Source organism: Notolabrus celidotus, chromosome 24 (genome assembly GCF_009762535.1).
Source record: "Notolabrus celidotus isolate fNotCel1 chromosome 24, fNotCel1.pri, whole genome shotgun sequence".
Lineage (NCBI taxonomy): Eukaryota > Metazoa > Chordata > Actinopteri > Labriformes > Labridae > Notolabrus > Notolabrus celidotus.
In genome coordinates this window covers 10,514,287-10,536,618 of record NC_048295.1, presented here as the reverse complement: position 1 = coordinate 10,536,618, position 22,332 = coordinate 10,514,287, and the positions used below count along the sequence as shown (strand labels likewise).

Genomic DNA, 22,332 nt, shown 5'->3' with positions numbered 1-22,332 from the left:
CCTTCCTGAAGCGTGCTCTCCCTGCAGGCCAAACACTCCTATCATTACAACACTCTCCTGTCTGCCTTCATTCCTCTGATTCTCACTGAAAGAAAGCATACAGGAAGAGGAATTATCACTCAACTGAAAACAGCATCATGAGCCTCTCTGTTTTATCACCCGAGCAATGCAGCTATTTTGTTTCCCAGGCTGCCCCGGTGTCTGAGAAGTCCTGTAAAAGTAAAAGGGGTGAGTGGACCTGCCAGAGAGTCTTTGGTCCCCTGTCAGCTCCTGAGACTGAGGCTGCCCCAAAAGCACACAGCCGGCTGCCCACTGCTTTTGATTAGACCACTGCATCCGGCCAGCAATTCACACGCTCCACAAAAGAGACCCATACAGGTTCTAATCTCACAGCCAGTCGGGGATAAACTTTAAAGAAAGGAAAATGTCATTACATTTTTAAAAAGTCCCCAACTGCTATGGCTGGACATCTTAAGCCCTTTTGAAATTAATTTATAATTAAAAACCTGACATGCCAAAAGTTGATAATAGCAACCAGCAGGGGCTTTCTTTTTAAGTGTGACAGAAGTCCTTTTGAAGTCCCCGTGGCTGTCAGTTGAGTCAGACTCCATAAGTTGTCCTTTCGATTTCAGGTTCAGGTTTCCTTGAACTTCAGTGCAGAGCCATGCCTATTTAAAGAACGAAGATGGAACTTTTTTAAAAAGAGTTCATGCAAAGTCAATGGAAAGAAGCTGCAGGAGTGATCCGCACAGATTACTCTCTCTGTTCTGTGTTTGTAACGTTATAGTCCAACCTGCTCCCCAGAGCTTCCATCGACAATCAAGCATGAGCTTCTTCCAAGAATGAGCGTGCACTTTCCTTCCATGACCTTAAATCTCGCTTTCCAACCTCTGCTCGCTCACCTGTAAACCAATCCGGGGAAACCGAGGCCGAGACCATTAAAAATAACACTCCCCGGGTATTGAGTGAACATTCGCCTCCTTGTTCCGTTCACCTTCACCAGATGACAGCGACGTCTTGTTGTTTTCTTACGCTCACATCCTCCGTCTCTGCAGTAAGACGACACCTCCTTCTTTCTCTGCATGGTGTTCTTTCAGTCAAGGCCTCCCTCTCCTCCTTCTCCTGACGCCCTGTCACCGTCTCCCGCCGCATTACATGACCGGCAAGGCGGATACACGGCGCCGCCTTGATGAAACGTATTGATCGTATCAGGAAAACTGGAGTCGCAGCCTTCCAACCTCTACTGCAAGATTGACAAGATGTAAATAATATCCCCAGAAAGGAATCACTTTTCTTCTTCTCTTTCTTCTCCTTCGACAGCAAATCATTCTCCTTCCTCTAGCTTGTGAAGTCCTCTTTTGTCAAAAGTGCAACCCCATGCAGCGAGTTGCTCGTCTTACTGCTACTTTTTTCGGCGAACGTGCCCTTGCCAAAGTCGAATTTATCTTCATTATCAGTAAAATGAAGGCTGCTGCATCACCCCTCGGCTGCCCGGTGTGAGTCACCTGGCAAGGGCAGAGCATTATCACCAGAAGATCCCAGATAAGAACACCCATTTATGAGGAGTATTTTTTTTTTAATGCAGCAGAGATGGAGACCACGTTTTTTTCCCATTTCTGTGCTGGAAGTCAATAATTCAATACGGGCGTTTAGAATGAAGCTTGATACGGACGTGTGAAGGTATAACCCTTGCAGGATGGTCCAGTTATTGGAAGTGCAACAGCCTTGTTATGAAAAATTCAAATTAAACAGAAAGATGAGACTTTGTTGCGTCATTGCTTTGTACCTTTACCGATGACATCATTAGGTGTGCAAAACTCTTGAGGGGCATTAATAAGTTGGCGTCACCAACAGAGATTGATGACACAATTAGGTTTTTTTTTGTTTCTTCTTTCTCTTTCGTTCTTTTTCTTTTTTTTCTTTCTCTTTTTTTTTTCTTCTATTTTTCTTCTACTTTTCTTCTATTTTTCTTTTTCCTATTTCTCTTCTTTCTTTCTTCTTCTTCTTTTCGTTTTAAAAGAAAGATTACATAAGGATATACAAAGGGACAGGGAAAGAGAAGGAGAGAGAGACCTAAGACCACCACTGGTGCAGATGATACCACTTGGGACTAGATCAGCCGAGCGGTTCAGCCCAGCACCCGGGCCGCTAGAGCAGTCAGATCCAGTCCCCTCTTAGACAGGACTCAGTCTGATCTCATCTTACTCCACCATGAGCATTGCACCTTGCAGTATTCATGATCATGTTTATATATATATATCGGTTCACGGATAGTGAAGTGGCCCATGCAGTGACTTCCACTACAGAGTCATGCCTGGTTTTAAAATCACGGTCATGCTTGGTTTTCAACTGTGTTCCTTTTGGACAGAGATGTCTCCAGACTGATAGTATGTTTGCAGTTTCACAGTTTCACAGTTGAGGGAACTTTATACTTGATTGTTGAACTATTTGCTCACGCAGTCTCTCACAGAGAGCTGAACCTCTTCCTATCTTTCTTCTGAGAGTCCTTAAACATTGAACTTGATTGCCTCTGTAATGCAATGAGTTGGAGTGTCTGAATCAGAGGCTTACTAAAGGAAATATGTCAGACAGTTATGTATCAGCAGTTTGACCTCAGCCTCTGTGATAATGAGGGAAATCTAATGCATGAATTGTAAAATGTCAAAGTCTCACTTATGACAGTATAACAATCAGATATAGCGTCTCGTTCCACTTGAATTATTGAAGACTGTTAGAGGTCATGCTGCCAGACTGAGATCCGCCCTCATCATACCTTTAAGGTGAGCTCAGTTTAGAGTGTAAAACAGGACGCACACAGCACCACATCAAGACCGTCCTCCAGCTCCAACTGTGGTGGTGGAGTCTGCTGGCTTGGAAGTTTTAATGGGACGATTATCAGGTGCACAATCAGCAGAACGGGGAGGCATAATAGAGGAGCTCTTTGCTTGAATGTTGCTGGTTCTAATCACTTAAGTTGATGAAGAGATTCGGACACGAAAAAAAGTGTGAGAAGGTGCACGTCAGCAAGGCTCCTAACCCTGCTTATTGGTGAACATTAGACAGGTTTAATGAATGAGCAGATATGAGGCTCAGGCATGTCTGTTTTTAATGCAGTGACTTCCACTACAGAGTCATGTCTGTTTTTAATGCAGTGACTTCCACTGCAGAGTCATGTCTGTTTTTAATGCAGTGACTTCCACTACAGAGTCATATCTGGTTTTAATGCAGTGACTTCCACTACAGAGTCATGTCTGTTTTTAATGCAGTGACTTCCACTGCAGAGTCATGTCTGTTTTTAATGCAGTGACTTCCACTACAGAGTCATGTCTGTTTTTAATGCAGTGACTTCCACTACAGAGTCATGTCTGTTTTTAATGCAGTGACTTCCACTGCAGAGTCATGCCTGTTTTTAATGCAGTGACTTCCACTACAGAGTCATGCCTGTTAAAGCAGTGACTTCCACTGCAGAGTCATGCCTGTTAAAGCAGTGACTTCCACTGCAGAGTCATGCCTGTTAAAGCAGTGACTTCCACTACAGAGTCATGTCTGTTTTTAATGCAGTGACTTCCACTACAGAGTCATGTCTGTTTTTAATGCAGTGACTTCCACTACAGAGTCATGTCTTTAGTTTTAATGCAGTGACTTCCACTACAGAGTCATGCCTGTTTTTAATGCAGTGACTTCCACTACAGAGTCATGTCTTTAGTTTTAATGCAGTGACTTCCACTACAGAGTCATGCCTGTTTTTAATGCAGTGACTTCCACTACAGAGTCATGTCTTTAGTTTTAATGCAGTGACTTCCACTACAGAGTCATGCCTGTTTTTAATGCAGTGACTTCCACTACAGAGTCATGTCTTTAGTTTTAATGCAGTGACCTCCACTACAGAGTCATGCCTGTGTTTTATTTAAATTACAGTAGAAATATTACCCTTTGTTATTCGTCCTTAATGTCACAGTTCATCTCTAACTCAAAGTTATGTTATTTGCCGAGGAGAGGAAAAGTGACAACGCTCTGCTTGATGAAAGATATTTCCAGCCTGTAATTTTGCTTGACAGTCTTTCCCCTGGCTACAGGAACTCTTAAAGTGTTAGTCACTTCAGAGTCGGCGCTGGAGCAGAGACGGTGTGTGGGAGTGAAATAAAAAGACGGGGCGGGGGTAGATGTGTGTTTCCACAACACATCGGCAAGATAACACCAAAGGAACATACTCTAATGTATATCGTATTCATTAACCACCCACACACTGATAGCATCCGTAGCTCAGAGTCAAATTTAAGTCCATTTTCTTACTATTTTATCCCAATTATTAATATGTCTCTCTGATTAGTGTCAAATTCAGAAAACCCCTCCACTTCTAAATTGACCGCCACTCACTGAAACAGCTCTGCTTGGTTTAATCTTGACCTTCTGGACGATTATCCTGACTTCACTGCAGTAAATCAGGATATTCATCATCTCAGTGTACAGCAAGGAACAAAACACTGGCAACACTGCAAAGTGAGGAAGCCAGATCTCTTCCATCTCAATATTGTTCTCCTCAGATGAGAATGAACAACACGTGAGAGGAGATAAGCGCGGCTTTAAAATCCTTTTGAGCTCAAAAAGCCGTGGCAGAGATTGCCTGGTGTTTTGGTTTAAACAGCAACCCTGTTAAGTGGAGACTTTCACTTGGATGCATCCCTCATAAACTCAACTACATTCCCAGGAACTCCTTCTCTGTTTCAACAGCTGTGTGAACTCCACAAACACTGACACGCTCAGCTGAAGGTCTCCAGTTTACAGGGTCACTTTTAAAACCATAACACCGGGAGACGCATTCACTGTAGGCTGAGAGAAGACATCAAGAGAATCACAGCTTCTTCTTCTGAAAGAAAGAGAAATCAAGTGTGTGGAAAATCCCCCCCTCCTTTCTGGCTCTCCCTGGCCTGCTCACCTGCTGCCTGAGTGGGAGGAGCTCCAGAGCTCATAAAGGACAGCCAGCTCACCTGTGTGAGCCCTTCTGTGAGAACAATGGAGCTGGTTGCTGGCTGTATATCCTCAATCTCCACAACTGAGCAGCTGTGTCTTTGAGCTGTGAGTTCTCCTTTATTTAAAGTGTGTACATAGTGTCTTAGTTTGCCTTATCTACAGTTGTTAGTCTGTTGGAAGGAATAACTCTCATGATGTATGCACCTTTGTTTGATCATCTCCAACAGATCAAACCAGTTGAAACAGTCATTATAAATATTCTTTGGACTGGAAGCTCGTCTCATAGTCCTCTGTTTCTTGCAGACAGCCCATTGAGTTGGTCAATCCACATTACACTAGCACCCTTACCCATACTATATCTGTCAAGTGAATCACATACAGTATGTGATGCAGTTAATCTACCAATCAGACACGTTCAGCATTGCAGGCCCTGCCCCCTGAAAGTCCTGGGACCTTGTCTACCCCTGAACTAAATTTAGACCCTGCTGGTTGGATGAGCTGCTACCACCTGCTACCACTAAAAGAGTGACATTTCTTCAATTTCATGACATATCGTCCCGACGTTTGGACTCATCGGTGCAAAATTTGGAACAAGCAGTCATCCCAAAGGATGGATCCTGATGACACTGATGAACTCCTGACTTTTACCTCCAGTGCAACCCAGAGGTTGACATTTTTGCTTTTAATTAAATATCTTGTCAACTGTTGGATGGATTGCCATGACATTTGGTTCAGGTATTCATGTCCCCCATCAGGATGAATAGTAATCACCTGAGTGATCTGCTGACTTTTTCATAGAATGCCAGCAGTGGATAAAAAGGACTTTGATTTAAGCACTCTGGAAACTTGGAATGGTGCACATGCATGATGTCATTACTCTGATGGTGTGGCTGATTGGATTTGATTGGACTATATAGCAACCAGTATGTTTACATTACCAGATACAGCCCCAAAAAGAGGCTTCGTCCTCTAAATGCATCTGAAAAAGTGGAATCATGTTATAATCAGGCACCAACAGATGGCGCTATTAGTCACTGTGAATGAAGCTGCTCAATAGCTGGACATATTAACCAATAACTGAGGTAGAGTGATGACGCCAATTTCCAAAAATGGTTACCAATGCAGCAAAGACATTAAATAACTGTCCAACAGCCAATAATTACGGTCTCACAGAGTGTAATGTACGATAATGGGGAGCCTAAAAGCATCATCTTCTGATGCACTCTAAAGGGCGTCCCAAAAAAAATGGTTATGCCCATTACCAGAGCCGTCATCCATCCAGTATCCAATAGTTTTCCATTTACATGTGATCACAAAGCACTCCATTAAAAGGCATTCAAGTCTAATTAAGGGTTGGGTGGTGGGGTCTTTTATTTGGGGCATCCTGTATTTGAGTCACTACAGTATGTTTAAGGTGCCGTAGTAAGAATCCAAATTATGATACTTGTTTTAATTGGTGGCTTATTTATAGGTGCCTTTCTGGACACTCAAGGTCACTTTACAGCATAGTAAATAAATACATAATACAGCAGAATAACAATGCAATACTAGAAAAATTCAAGTGAAGTCATTCCAGTCCCATAGAGGCAGATTACAGCAAGTAGGCTTGGTGGAAAAGGTGAGTTTTGAGGTGGGATTTGAGAGGCAGGGGGCCGAGCGGCTGAAGGCCCCCGAGCGAGCAGGTGGGAGGGTGAGTTGGGTGGAAGAGGAGGACTTGAGCCTACGGTAGGGTGGGTATTTTGGTATGCAGGAGCCCAATGAGGTCCTGAGGAGCTCGGTTGTTGACGGCCTTGAAGGTGAGAAACAGAATCTTAAAGAGGATGTGGTATTTAATGGGAAGCCAGTGGAGCTGCTGCAGGACAGGTGTGATGTAGCTGGTGGAGGCGGATCTGGTGATGATGTGGGCAGCTGGATTTTGGACCAGTTGTAGTTTCTGGATGGATTTGTCTGGGAAACCAAAAAGAAGGGAGTTGCAGTAGTCTAGTTGGGAGGTGACCAGGGTGTGAACCAGAATGTGTGCACTGTTGGGGGGGAGAGATGAACGCAGGAGAGAGATGTTTGAATATTGAGCTCTAAAGAACTTATCTATTCATGACCTGGTTTGTTAGCATATGTAAATTGCATTATGTGCTAACCAATTATAAAGGTTCACTTTTGGCGGTAGAACAGCATCTATTCTGGCCTAATGATGACAGTCATATTCAATTCAAATCTAAAATCAGTAGAACTTAAGGAAGCTAAAATGTTCTTATTATTTCTAGTTTTTGGTTTGAAGTATATAAACCACTTCAAAGTAAGGTGGCCATTGTGGGTTTGGGTTTCAAAAGACCAAGTCCTTAGAGAGCTAATTATTAAAACACAAAGCTAGCTAATTGAATTCCTATCTGGCTAAATTGTAATTCCAGTGTCATGCTAAGTAGCATACATTAACATGCTCACAGCTGAAGTAAATGTGGTCTTTGTAAATACCGTGCGCGCATATTAACATTGTCTTTGCTTGCATCAAGGTTGCTGACGTTAGCAAACATCCTCACATAGCAATTAGCATTGAGTAAGCCATGTTCCTGAAGTGCCCTGCAACACCTCCCTCCCTGTCGTTCTGCACATTCCAATCAGCCGTGCATCAACAGGAATAAAGGTGATCTCATCGCAGAAGCAAAATAGCAACACGACGCCTCCTTAATAACACGGCTCATGAGGAGAATTAGCAAGATGTATGTCGAGATCCCCCGGCTCTGAGCTCTCTCAGAAAGTACACCATCTATCTCCCCCTTCCTTCAAATGCACGGCTCAATCACCCCCCTGACAAGGGCTGCCATCCCTCATTTGGACACCCGGGTTATCCAATTGGCAGTGCTCACATTACTGGCCTGCCTCCCCTCCTGCTTTTTTTTTTTTTTCCTGGCTGCTTGATGCAAACTCGCTGACTCTGCACAATAGCAACTTTGGATGGGCTGCTGGACTCGTCTGCCGGGGGATTTTTTAGCTGAGGTCCCCTCTAATCGTGCTAATTCAGAATCAGCCAGGACCATTCCAAAGGGTGTGTTCTCACCGCCGTATTAATCTTTTGGTGAACTGATGCTGAACTCTTTATCAGCAAGGGGGGGTGGTGGAGTGGAGTGGGGGGGTGTATAATTGCCTGCGAGAGGGGCCGGGGAGGAAAGAAGTGGCGAGACGATCCCCACCCCCTCTCTCTCTCTCTCTCCGCTCTCCACTATCTCACTCATGCTCAACAAATATCCTGCTGCTGTTTGCCAGCTCTTTTTTTTCCCCCCTTCCTCTCTCCGACAGTGTGAAAGCAAAAAGGTTCTCTGGACAGCTTCTTTTTATATTCAGCACCACACGTCAACTATCAGCGTCATCATTGCCGTCATTATGACTGTATTATCGAGCTTTATGAAAGCCTGAGCTCAATATCTGGGTCTTTCTTTTTCTTGTTCTTGAAACTGTAACTGCCAGTAGATTCTTGATGGACTGATGTGAAGGTTTTTTGTTTTTTTTCTTCCCTTCAGATGCATAAAACAGATTCCATGCAGCTTTTATCGCCTCTTTTGTTTGTGTTCATTTGTTTTAAAGCGGGTTGAAAATTCTCTGCATGATGGACACGCTTTCGTCCTTCAAAGAAAGCGGCTCTCTTGGTCGGGTGCTGCAGTTGGTTTGGCCTGATGTGGAGGGTGGGTGGGTGGGTGGTGGTGGTGGTGGTGGGGGGATTGGAGAGTTCTGTGGTAACCTAAATAATTACACGCCCTGTTCTCCCAGAGTGATTAATTATATCTGCAGAAAGGGATTTCTTATTTTAGAGCCCTCCACAGACAAGGGCTGGTGGGGAGAAAGACAAGGGGAGGAGGGGGGAAAAAAAGAAGACAAAACACACCCTTATCAAACCTTTCTTGACAGATTCAGGCTGTGTGCAAGACTTGCCGAGTAATATCTTTCGCTTTCTGGTCAGCCTGCAAACGTGGCACTGAGGACATGAAGGATTTAAAGTGAATCGATGTTTCACAGTGGGCGTAATTAACTGCATTTGAGGATCTTGACAGGATATTGGGAGAAATGTTATAGCGTTGCATTTAGCAATTGGGAAGGATTAGCGCCCCTCATGCACATTACATCCCATCATTTCTCCACTCCGCTTATCTCCACATACCAGAGTGGCCTTTTTCTGGAAGGTTTGCGAACATACATGTTTAATTTGGCGGGGAGAGTTTTCCCCTCTGGATGACTTTGCGGCGTCTGATTGGACGCCCGCGTTGGGAAACATGCGCTGGACTGTGTTGTGTTGCAGCTTAGCATGGAGCTCTGGAGCTCTGGATGGGAGGTCAAAGCAAGATGAGCCTTGCAGAAACCTCATAAGGCTCAATCCTCATTGGCTTATTATGGGGGCCCCCCATATGGGATACAGTATGGATCCACACTACATCCATTTAAAGAGATGGAGATAAGTGGATTTTGAATTAGCCAAATTGGAGTCAGAAATGTAGCAAGTAAGTCCCAAATTAACTGGTGAGGTGGTCCCAACCATTCACAGGGGGCGGGGCATAATACCACACTTCCTGTTTGTGTTTCTGCAGACCATGTGATTGTAAACAGACCCTTCTTGCAACAGCAGAACCAATCGGTTTCGAGCAGGTAGAGCTACGGGACGGTGACTTTGAACTTTGACCACCCAAATCTTATTGGGTTGTCCGTGAGTCCACATGGCCGTCCCTTGAGACTCGTATGAGATACTGAAGGGACTGAGATAATGCCCCTGAAAGTGTCTCTGACCTTGGATTGTCCTGGTGAATTCATCCTTTATGGTCCTGGTTTTATTGGTGTTAATATTGGAACCATTCAGGGTCTCTGCAAAGATCGCCAGACATTCATGAAGACAGCACAATAGACATTCAGCATCAATGCCAACAGTCACAGCTGTGGCAGAATGGGAGCCTTCGATTCTATTTAAACAGCTGTTGATGGTCTGCAAATCATTTAAGCCCTTTATTGAATTGAAAGTATTGCAAGTACAAGACATCAGATGTGACTCTGTAGTGGAGGTCACTGCATGGGCTCAAAATCGCTTCCAAAAAGCATCGCCTGTGAACAGCTTGTCCCTGCATTTACAAATGTTGCTACTGTACCATGCATGGGGCGCTGGAGGCCTAGCGGTCTGAGCGCCCCACATACAGAGTGACCATTCGCTGCATGTCTTCCCCCACTCTCTACTCTCCTCATTTCCTGTCTCTCTAAAACTGTCTTATCAATAAACAGGCAAAAATATAACTTCAAAACCATGCAAACAGGAGACCACTTAGTAACATGATCCAGATCCATCTCTAGGCCGAAGCCTGTTTAAGTTGGACTGAGACGGAGTGGAAAACTGTCCTGTGGACTCCACCAGACCTTCTTATGGGCCCAGTAACGAGGCCTCCAATTGGAGCTTTGGAAGAAGATAGCACTTAAATATGAATGTATGAATGTTTTGATGTCATAGGGTGGCATGGTGGTAAAGTGGTTTGCACTGCAAGCAGGTTTTGGGTTCGGGCCCTGCAAGTTAAATGTTGTGTCCTGGTCCAAACCGTTCGTACTCCCAGACATTCCTAAGGAGAGCCCAATGGTCAACTCATTCATAATGCATCCAGGTACATGCATAACAGGAGGCGGGGCTTGAATTAATGTCATCTGCAACTCTTAACTTGAATGGTTTTCTTTGTGTTTCAGGTGTGGGATTCACCGCCGCCTGTCAGCTTCGTCAGCTGGGATCCAATCCAACCACCAACAACCTTCGAATGGAAACACTGGGATGTGGGATGGAGGGATGAGTGGACGACCATGACATATATCCAGGTAGGACGATTATTGACAAAAATACGGCCAGCCCAAATGGGATTAATACACCTTAAATAGTCGTATGCCTTCAAATCCCTCTCGCTGTAAGAAGTATATTACTGTGATTAATTCTATTTGCATAAAAGTAGAGCCCCAGCCTTTTATTTTGTACTCTCCACATCTTGTTTGACTCCCTCCTTTTAATCTATAGAATGGTGCTCATGCAGTAAAATATTCAAATATATCAGACCCAGCTTCACATCCACATTCATCAAGGGAAAGAGGAAGGGAGGTTAGACCAGTGAGCAGATCACTGCTCCATAGATCTCCAGCCTTTGGCTCCACTCTGAACTGCCTGGCTGGCGGAGGCAAATTTAGCACCAGCCCCCCCTCAGTGTTCCTAAATGGCACGTAATCTCCAGAACGCTCTTAACCTTTTCATTGCTGTGGGAGTGCTGGTGACAGTAAGCCTGCCCATTATGTTGTGAATCTGTCAGCGCTTCTCTAACTTTATCCACTCACCCACTCGGGTCTGATTCAGTATTTCATGGTGTCTCCAGTAAGCCGAGCTGGCTCTGTGTGCAGAGACAATGCAGTGTTTGTTGTACTGTTTCCCAATGGACAGTCGTGGCTACTCTTCTCTTTTCTTTTGCATCAGCAGGGGGCTGAAGGGGTTACTCATTCTGGGGATTCATCAAATCCAAAGCCCGTTATCTTACGTCAGGAACAAAAGCATGTGAGAGTAACAAACTCTGCTGTTTGAGTGAGGTTGTAGAGATTTATTGCATGAGTATTTTGGCAATTTGGTCCAAGGAACAGCATCCACAATGAGTGACAAATGTTAACAACATAACGTTGAACAAATTGAAGAAAACATACATGAAGCAATCATATAGCACAACACAGTATGGGCTTTAGCAGTGTTACAGGACTGGGTAGCAATGGGGAACCTGGTTGAGGTGCTACCTCTGCATTTGTTTAGAGTGCAAATGAAATGTTAATTTTGCTGTCATTTATATAGTTAAAGAAAGCTACTATTAATACTATAACCAAAATTTAACATGTTAATTTTAATGTCTTTACAACAGTAAAAACAAACAGTAATCAACACTACCGCAAGCTAATATTTGTATATTAATAAAAATGTTAATTTTGATGATATGACATTAAATAAGCTAGTGTTTAGACTTATATGTTAAACAATGTTAATTTTGATGTCATAACATTAAAGTAAGCTAATGTTTAGACTTACATGTTAATAAAAATGTTAATTTTAATGTCGTAACATTAAAGCATGCTAATGTTTAGACTTACACGTTAATAAAAATGTTAATTTTGAGGTGGTAACATTAAAGCATGCTAATGTTCAGACTTACACGTTAATAAAAATGTTAATTTGATGTCATAATGCTAATATTTAGACTTACACGTTAATAAAAATGTTAATTTGATGTCATAATGCTAATATTTAGACTTACACGTTAATAAAAATGTTAATTTTGATGTCATAACATTAAAGCATGCTAATGTTCAGACTTACACGTTAATAAAAATGTTAATTTGATGTCATAATGTTAATATTTAGACTTACACGTTAATAAAAATGTTAATTTGATGTCATAACATTAAAGCATGCTAATGTTTAGACTTACACGTTAATAAAAATGTTAATTTTGATGTCGTAACATTAAAGTAAGCTAATGTTTAGACTTACATTAAATGCAAATGTTAATTTTGATGTTGTAACATTAAAGCATGCTAATGTTTAGACTTGTATGTTAATAAAAATGTTAATTTTAACATCATAACATTAAAGCATGTTAATACATTTTTTAAATTCCAATAACATAATGAATCAAACCAATATTAAGACTTAAATGTTTTGACTGTTACATGGATACAAATGTAAGTTTAAAGGAGTTCATAATGTTAAATTAAAGCAAGTTATTTTCTGACTTTAACAAGACTGGAAATATTAAATTTAGTGTTAAATCAACCTACAAGTAGGCGGATGAGGATGTGGTTGCAAATAAAGAGCAGTTATGGAACCTGAAGCACTGATTTATTTCACTGCTTAATTCAACTTAGCATGAACACCTGCTCCCTATACATTATCCTGCACCTAAATTATAGCAGCTCAGTGATAACTGTGGGGCTGGGGGGTTGAATTTAATGTCTAATGCTTTACACCTTTGATGCAATTGTTGCCTTGGTTTGAGTGGTTGGTTATCTTCCAGCAAGACACTTCATCAGCTGTTTGGAGTCCAGTGAACACCTACCATTAAGTCTCTCTGGTCATTTTTTGATGCTTGCTGTCATCTATTGAAACTATCAGGTCATGCAGAGTGTGCCCATTGTGTACGCCAATCATCCCCCTCAATGCGCCATCACCACCTTGTTTTTTTGTGTCTTGTCAGGAGAGATTATTTGTCATTTAGGACACACTTTCAGATAAATGAAAAGTGCTTTTGATTATCTTGCACTGGCGCCGGCCCATCAGGTCTTTGTGTGGGAATTAGACCGTGGAGATTGGGAGCTGCATTAGACCTGCTTAACTGTCGAGCATCTCAGGGCCTCCCTTCCTCCCTTCCTCCCTTTCGCTGATAAAACGCCGTCACAGCCAAATGTCTTCGGTAAACAAACACAAGTTGGGGATGGAAGAAGTTGCATTTTTAAGCACTCTGATTATGTAATGCAAATCATTGTATTCTAGAGCTGAGGCTCGTCCAAGTTTCCTCTGTCTTGTTAGCATTCATTAGCTTCTCTATTGGGAGCGAGTAACACTTGTGCAAAGCTTCATCCAAACTCATGATTTAATTAACTTTGCTTTTAACACAGTGTACCAAAGAGTCCCAAAACAAAGGAGGCTTATTTGTGAGCGTACGTTCGTTTATTGGGGGGAACTGAAGCACTCCAAATGACCTATTTCAAGCTTCAGTTAGAAGAAGGAAAGTTCAATAGAGGACAATTTTGAAAGAGCTGTAGTCAACAAACTAAAGGTGTTTTCTGACTGATGGACCAGGGTCATTTTTGCCAAGTGCCATAATGCTAATATTTAGACTTACACGTTAATAAAAATGTTAATTTGAGGTCATAATGCTAATATTTAGACTTACACGTTAATAAAAATGTTAATTTGAGGTCATAATGCTAATATTTAGACTTACACGTTAATAAAAATGTTAATTTGATGTCATAATGCTAATATTTAGACTTACACGTTAATAAAAATGTTAATTTGATGTCATAATGCTAATATTTAGACTTACGCGTTAATAAAAATGTTAATTTTGATGTCATAACATTAAAGTAAGCTAATGTTTAGACTTACACGTTAATAAAAATGTTAATTTTGATGTCATAATGCTAATATTTAGACTTACACGTTAATAAAAATGTTAATTTTGATGTCATAACATTAAAGTAAGCTAATGTTTAGACTTACACGTTAATAAAAATGTTAATTTGATGTCATAATGCTAATATTTAGACTTACACGTTAATAAAAATGTTAATTTTGATGTCATAATGCTAATATTTAGACTTACGCTTTAATAAAAATGTTAATTTTGATGTCATAATGCTAATATTTAGACTTACACGTTAATAAAAATGTTAATTTGATGTCATAATGCTAATATTTAGACTTACACGTTAATAAAAATGTTAATTTTGATGTCATAATGCTAATATTTAGACTTACGCGTTAATAAAAATGTTAATTTTGATGTCATTACATTAAAGTAAGCTAATGTTTAGACTTACACGTTAATAGAAATGTTAATTTTGATGTCATAACATTAAAGTAAGCTTATGTTTAGACTTACATTAAATGCAAATGTTTGCGTTCGTTTATTGGGGGGAACTGAAGCACTCCAAATGACCTATTTCAAGCTTCAGACCTAGTTAGAAGAAGGAAAGTTCAACAATAGAGGACAATTTTGAAAGAGCTGTAGTCAACAAACTAAAGGTGTTTTCTGACCGATGGACCAGGGTCTGAATTTAGTTCAGGGGTAGATAATCTCCCCCCTGGAAAGCCCTGCTAAGGGGAATTTCAGGGGGCGAGGCCTGCAATGCTGAACGTGTCTGATTGTTTATGAGGGATGCATCCGGCTGAAAGTCTCCAGTTAACAGGGTCGCTGTTTCAACCAAAACACCGGCCGTCTTTGCTACTCCCGGTTGAAACGCAGACAACAATCGGGGCACAGGAACCTTTTAGTTCTGGGTGCTAAAAGACCCTGGAACTGGTCGAAATGCACCTTAAGCATTGATAATGAAAGTCATCTTGGTAATAACTTCCGCCGATCTGTGCATAATGTCTCCTGGATGTATTTCCTCCCAGCTCATATGTCACTCGCCCGCCTGCTCCTTCTCTTCCACGCCCTGTGACACAAAAAAAGGTCACATTCTGGGGAAATTATGCAGTTTCATTTACCTTAATATGACTGAGTATTGCTCATTTTGGATCTCGAATCCTGAAAATGGCAGAGTTGACGCCGAGCAGGAAGGCAGAGGGTGACGATAGACTGATGTGAGACTGTTTCATTAAGATATTCAATCCCTTTTTTTTTTCTTACCGACAGAAGGGCAATGGGGTTCAAGCAAAAGTAGGAAAAAATTGAGATGAAGTGCAGGAAAATGGGAGACGGAAGACGGCTTAGGGCTTGGATTGAGCCATGGAAAGATTAGGAAATATGATATGTACATTTCAATGAAATGGAGCTTAACCAGTTGAGAATTCGTGCTGAATTAAAGAATTATTGGAAAGCTTGTAAAGAGGTTTCTGGGGGTTTCAAATCTGGCAGAGACTCTGACTGGAAAGAGAACCAGTGAGTTAAATTTGCATTGATTTATTTCGGTGCATTTTTGGGAGCTATCAAACCCACAAATTGGGTTGAGACGTCGTGTTCAGGGGAATGTTTGGCTGCTTTAGCTTGTGACAGACGAGGAGATGAATGAACAAACACAGACGTTCACAGTGTGGGAGAGGAAACACTCTCATGTTATCTTAATGAGGAAACACTGGAGGTACAATAAGATGTTGAAACTCAACACAGGAAATTAAACTCACCAAAATAAAATACATTAATGAGATAATAAAACACTAAAATCTTAAATCATTAAAAGAAAATAAGATGCTTAAAACAAATAAATAAAACTTAATAAATAAAAAGTGACTGAAAGTTGAACGAGATAATAAATGAATAAATAGATAAATAAATAAATAAATAAATAAATAAATAAATAAATAAATAAATGAATGAATAAATGAATAAATGAATAAATAAAAAAAATAAAAAGTGACTTAAATGTGAACGGGATAATAAATAAATACATAAATAAGTAAGTAAAAGAAAAGATATTAAATAAAAAGTAAATAAATAAATAGATAAATAAATAAATAAATAAATAAATGTATGAATAAATAAATAGGTTAAATAAATAAAAAAATAAAAAAAAATAAAAAGTGACTTAAATGTGAACGGGATAATAAATAAATACATTAATAAATAAATAAATAAATAAAATAAAAAGTGACTAAAATTTAAACTAGATATTAAATATGTAAGTAAGTAAGTAAGTAAGTAAGTAAGTAAATAAATAAATAAATAGATAAATAAATAAATTGGTAAAATAAAATAAAAAGTGACTTAAATGTGAATGGGATAATAAATAAATAATTCAATTAATTAACAAAATAAAATAAAAAGTGACTTCAATTTAAACTATATAATAAATAAATAAGTAAGTAAATAAATAAATAAATAAAAAGATAAATAAATAAAATGAAACTAAAAGTGACTAAAATTTGAACTTGATATTTAATAAATAAAAAAAAATCATTAATAAATATGAAAAATAAAAAAAAAGTGACTACAGTTTAAACTAGATAGTAAACAAATAATTAAATTAGGAAAATAAATAAATAAAAAATAAAATAATATAAAAAGTGACTAAAATGTGAACTAGATAATAAATGAATAAATAAATAATTAAAATAAAATAATAAGTGACTAAATGTTGAACTGGATAATAAAGAAATAAAATAAGTGACTGTAATTTGAACTGGATAATAAATAAACAAAACAAAATAAAAAGTGACTAAAATTTTAAATAGATAATTAATGAATTAATAAATAAATAAAATAAGATTAATTAAAATTGTTATAAGAATAAAACTAAAAGCAAGACTAAAAAGGTTGGTCTGGAGTTTGCTTTTAAAAATGTCTCATTTGTTTTGTAGCGCACAAAGAGGTGGAAAACTTCTCACAAGCTTCAAGTAAAAAGTGAATTTCTGCAGAGATGCTGAATTCATGAAGTGAGAGGTAAACATGATGTAATATCAGGATAGATTCAACCTCCTCTTCTCTGCAGTTAATGTAGTTAAAGACACTTTACAGTCTATGTGCTGCACAGAAATCAACAAAGCGACCGCCATGAGGTTTTGATTCTTCAATAATAGTCTTGACCCCAGTATTCTGGCCTTTTCAGAGTCTCAAACATGTTCCAGAGTCAGAACTGTGCGGATAAATGCTTCTCTCCTTCTCTTTGTGATGCAACACCTCAGCCAGCTCGATGGGGAGAGGAATAAAAAAGCCCTCTGGAGTGAGTCAGACATGTGTGCAGACTGTGAACCAGACCCTGGAGAGTGTTGTGAAATAAGTGCGCGAGATAAAACACAGAATTGAAATTTTACAATAACCGAGGGTCAAGCGGGGCGCGCTTTGTTGGCGAGCGCTGCAAAAGGAAGAGTCTCTGAATGTTAAAAAAAGGAGAAGTTCAGAACGTGGATTCATCCACGTCGTGACTGCTGAATAATCCCCATTATTTATTTATCTTAAGCCCTATTAGAGCTGTTAAAGTGCATTTTTCCCATAAACGGCGGCGGCCTTGAGATGCCATTGCCGTTTGTTATAAAGCCCATAAAAAAAAAAACAAGAATCCAGCTCACTCTCTCAAAGAAAAGACTTTTTTATTCACTTCCTGCCTTTGAATCCACCACCACCACCACCACCAAGGCCTCGAATGCCAAAGGAACACTTTTAATTCATCAGCAGGGGGACACTGAAGGCTGTTCTGGATCATTGGACAGACAGTGTCTGAAGTCTGAAGTCTGAGAGACAGGGCGGAAAGAGAGAGAGAGAGAGAGAGGGAGGGCCTGGGTGATTTAAAAAGCCTCCGTCATAGAAGGAATAAAAGACTTTGCAAGACCTCCACCTCCACCATTTAATTATGAAGTAATTGTAAAGTCTATAACAACAGAGACCTGAAAGCAGGGAGGCGAGGGGAGAGGGACTGCTCCGTGAAAATGCAATTAGCTGAATATCATTTCTCCTCGTTGGAAGCCACTGTAGAATTTAAAGGGACAAAGGAAGAAGAAGCAGACAAGCTTCTTTAAAGATAAAACCAAGCGCGGTGTCACAGTTTAGATCTTCAGTGACTCGGATCAATATGTAATTACCACCGGGAGGAAGAAACACCTACCCTCCTCTCCTCGTCTTTTTACTCTCTCTTTAACCCCTCTTTATTCCACGAGGGAGGAGAAGCAAACCCGCGGTGATACAGGCTGTCAGTGTCTGCACCGGGCAACACATGCATTTCCACTTTTTATCCCTTTCAATTAAGAATTTCCAATCAGAAGAGGAACAAGGCATTCAGCACTCCTGTGATAACTCGGGAGGATACACAGCTCATGAATGGAGCTCGTTCAAACTGTTGAAACAGATATAGGTGGAGGTGGAGGGACGTGAACTCCACTGAACTCCAGCTGCCCTGTAGCACATCACTTATCCTCTACCTGCTCCCCATATATCCTGTGTGAGCCCAAACAAGCTATTGCTACTGCAGGGTGAGAGCTGCAGCGATGGGAGAGTGAGAGCAACCACACCACAGGGGTTTGAAGTAACACGAGTGATGCAATAATCTGATTTGGAAACGTGATGCCTTGCAGGATCAAGCGCACGCCAGAGTCTTGTGAAAACGGCCTTCCATGTGTTCTTTCCCCCATTGTGACTCAGCAGAAAAACATCCAGTGTTTACTGAGAGCATTCTGTCTTTGGATGCTTCAACCAGAGGAATTCCAGTTAAAGAATGCATTTAGAAATTCTTCTCTTTACACTGAAACATCCACATACTGGATCTTTGGATTTGTCAACAATAGCATGGTAGCTAATGTAAGCAGCACAAGATGGAATGTTTGAAACGATGTCAGGGATGTTTTCATGACTTCCAGGATGTTCCAACAAGACTTTCTATCGGTTTAAGACTTGTCCTGTAAATCTCTGATAATTTGGGTGGATTTTTGAAAACAGATAGCAGAAATTCCCCAGTGAGTCTGGTCCTGCCCAAGGTTTCTGCCTATTAAAATTAAGTTCACTGTGCCACTCTTGCCAGGTAATTACTCATGTTGAGTTAATCCACTGCCCTTCCCTTTACCTCACTTTCTCACCCCATCATCGGTCACAACATATATATGTTGACCAGTGAGTCTGGTCCTGCCGAAGGTTTCTGCCTGTTAAAATGAAGTCAACCTTGCCACTGTTCCCAAATGCTCACTCTTAAGTGGACTCGTGTTCTGCCCCCTCTTTGGTCCCACTTTCTTGGCTTATTGGGTCATAGTAGGTGGCTGTCCATCAACAAGTCTGGTTCTGCCCAAGTTTTCTGCCTGTTACAAGGAAGTTTACCCTTAACTGTTTGCAAGTACTCATGGTGAGTTAATAAACTGCCCTTCCCTAAACCTCAAATTCTGAGCCCATCATTAGTCAAAACATATATACTGTATATGTGTTGATCAGTGAGTCTGGTTCTGTTCAAGGTTTCTGCCTGTTAAAATGAAGTTTACCTTGCCACTGTTGCCAAGTAGTTGTTCATTGTGGGTCAAAATAGTTCTGCCTCTCTTTTAGTTAATACACTGCCCCTCCCTTTACCTCACTTTCTCACCCCATCATCGGTCAAGACATATAAATGTTGACCAGTGAGTCTGGTCCTGCCGAAGGTTTCTGCCTATTAAAATTAAGTTCACTGTGCCACTCTTGCCAGGTAATTACTCATGTTGAGTTAATACACTGCCCTTCCCTTTACCTCACTTTCTCACCCCATCATCGGTCACGACATATATATGTTGACCAGTGAGTCTGGTCCTGCTCAAGGTTTCTGCCTGTTAAAATGAAGTCAACCTTGCCACTGTTGCCAAATAATTGCTCATTGTGGGTCATAATAGTTCTGCCTCTCCTTTTGTCTCATTTTCTTGGCTCACTAGGTCCTAGTAGATAGCAGTCCACCAACAAGTCTGGTTCTGCCCAAGGTTTCTGCCTGTTTCAAGGAAGTTTCTGTAGACAATGTTGCCAAGTAATTGCTCATTGTGGGTCATGATAGTTCTGCCTCTCGTTTTATCCCATTTTCTTGGCCCATCTGGTCATGGCAGATGGCTATACACCAATGAGTCTGGTCCTGCTTGAGGTTTCTGCCTGTTAAAATGAAGTTACCCTGCCACTGTTGCCAAATGCTCACTATTAGTAGGATAGTGTTCTGCCCCCTCCTTTATCCCACTTTCTTTGCTCACTGGGCCATAGTAGATGGCTGTCCACTAACAAGTCTGGTTCAGCCCAAGGTTTCTGCTTGTTAAAATTAAGTTTGAAGTTTACTTGGTGTAAAGTACCTGCTCATAGTTGATTAACACACTGCCCCTCCCTTCATCCCAGTATCTAAGCCCATCATCAGGTCACGCTAGATGACTGTAGACCAATAAGTCTGGTTCTGCTCAAGGTTTCTACCTTTTGAAGGAAGTTATTCCTTGCTACTTTTGCCAAATGCTCACTCTTGGTGGAATAATGTTCTGCCTCCTCCTTTATCCCACTTTCTTGGCCCATATGGGTCATACTAGATGACTGTTTACCAACAAGTCTGGTTCTGCCCAAGGTTTCTGCCTGCCTATTAGGACTAATTATCCTTGCAGCTGTTCCCAAGTGTCTGTCTGTCTGTCTACTCATTTTTCCTTTACCTCTATCCCCTCTGATAGGAGCAGATCTCTATTCACAAATGAGTCTGGTTCTGCCTGAGGTTTCTGCCTTGGATTAATGTCTAGTCATAATAAGAGTTTTTACAAGACCCTCTGTATTTGCATGTCAAATGAAGACTTTTTTATTGTCTGGCTCTGTCCAATGATAAAGCTTTTATTCTATTGGTCAAGCACTGGAGTCAAACCCAGACTTGTATCCCTTCCCTTTGGTTTTCAGTCTATTGAAGTCCGGCCTACCAAAGCTCAACACTCTACCCTGTGTTCACGACAAACCCCCCCAAGCACCTCTGACCAGACTCTCTGCTTAGAACCGCAATTTGCATCATCCTCTCTTCTGCCAACAAAGCGAACCAGGGGTCATTGCATTTCCTCTTTGTCTGAACACACATTGTATCCACCAGCAAACGGTCAAAACCAGCTCCTGGTGCTGGAACACCATGACAGCCCCGTCCTCCACCTAGCTTCCAGAATAAACAGCTGCTCTGGCCTGATTGTGTCCTGTCAACGGGGACTGAAAGCGACATACTTCGTCTATAGTGTGTCCAAGATGACGTTCTCCCCGATGGACGTACACTGTGCCTTTACCGGTTCATTTTTTTTATTGTTGTTTTCTCTGAGAGAGAGAGAGAGAGAGAGAGAGAGAGAGAGAGAGAGAGAGCAGGCATGGTGAGGGAGCACAAATGGAGAAACTCAATAATGTAAGAATGGATTTTGAGATCCCAAATTAATAAAGAGAAAGATACTTCTGGATTTCTCAAATTTGGCCCTGGAGGGAGGATTCTTTGATGAGATGTGCAGTTTGGAAACCATTAGAAAGACCCATTATCAACACTGCTGTAGTCACTTGATATTAAGATGCTTGTGAAAGATTGAAGTCAGGTGTTAACTCTTTTCACAGAACCCCATAGCATTGATGAAGATCTCAATCAGGAGCATGGACTCTGATATGCTAATATCAGCAACAGATAACTGTTATTATGGTGTTCGTGAGCGAGGTCAGGGGCTGGTCAACCCCTTGAGTACTTGTACTTGGATTCTTGTTCCACGCGACTAAGATCAGGCCAATTCGCCCCATTGGCTGTTCATGTGAGGACAATGAAATCCAGGAAGCAAAATATGGACGAATTATAACAGCGGGGGCAGTGGAAGAACTTGTAAAATATTCAATTGTTCTTCGCAAGCAATGTTTTAAAAGTCCTGACAGAGCCTCACCAGGGAGGGCATAGCAAGTGCTAAAGGGTTAGCTACAGTATCATACTCTGAAGTATGGGGCACTTAGAGTTTGGAGTGCAGAAGGGCAGCAGGTGCAGGGGGTATAGAATATTATAGGTTATCTTGTTTTGCTGATGACACCTTGGTATCCTTGAGTAAAATGAGCAGAGTGCCTAAAGCCAGGTGTCAATTCCCCATTACTCGGGTGAATTAGAATATATCCCCAGTCTTAATCTGCCTGCTGATGTGAAATCATCTCTGTGTGACCTCGGCCTGGGTAACTTTTTATTTCCAACACATCCAAGGAAAAAGCGCTTCCTCTG

The 22,332-nt window shown here is 40.9% G+C and overlaps 1 protein-coding gene across 6 annotated transcripts in view; it reads left to right on the top strand.

Moving 5' to 3' along the window:
- LOC117808278 (SLIT and NTRK-like protein 5) overlaps positions 1-22,332 on the top strand; it is a 94,481-nt gene that overhangs the window by 49,169 nt on the left and 22,980 nt on the right. For 5 of the 6 annotated variants that reach the window (XR_004630205.1, XM_034677925.1, XM_034677926.1 and 2 more), the window contains one exon: positions 10,672-10,797. The gene's annotated coding sequence lies outside the window, so the exon portion shown is untranslated. Of the gene's footprint in view, positions 1-4,972; positions 5,077-10,671; positions 10,798-22,332 lie in introns of those variants that run through there. The other variant, XM_034677927.1, reaches the window with a different exon arrangement.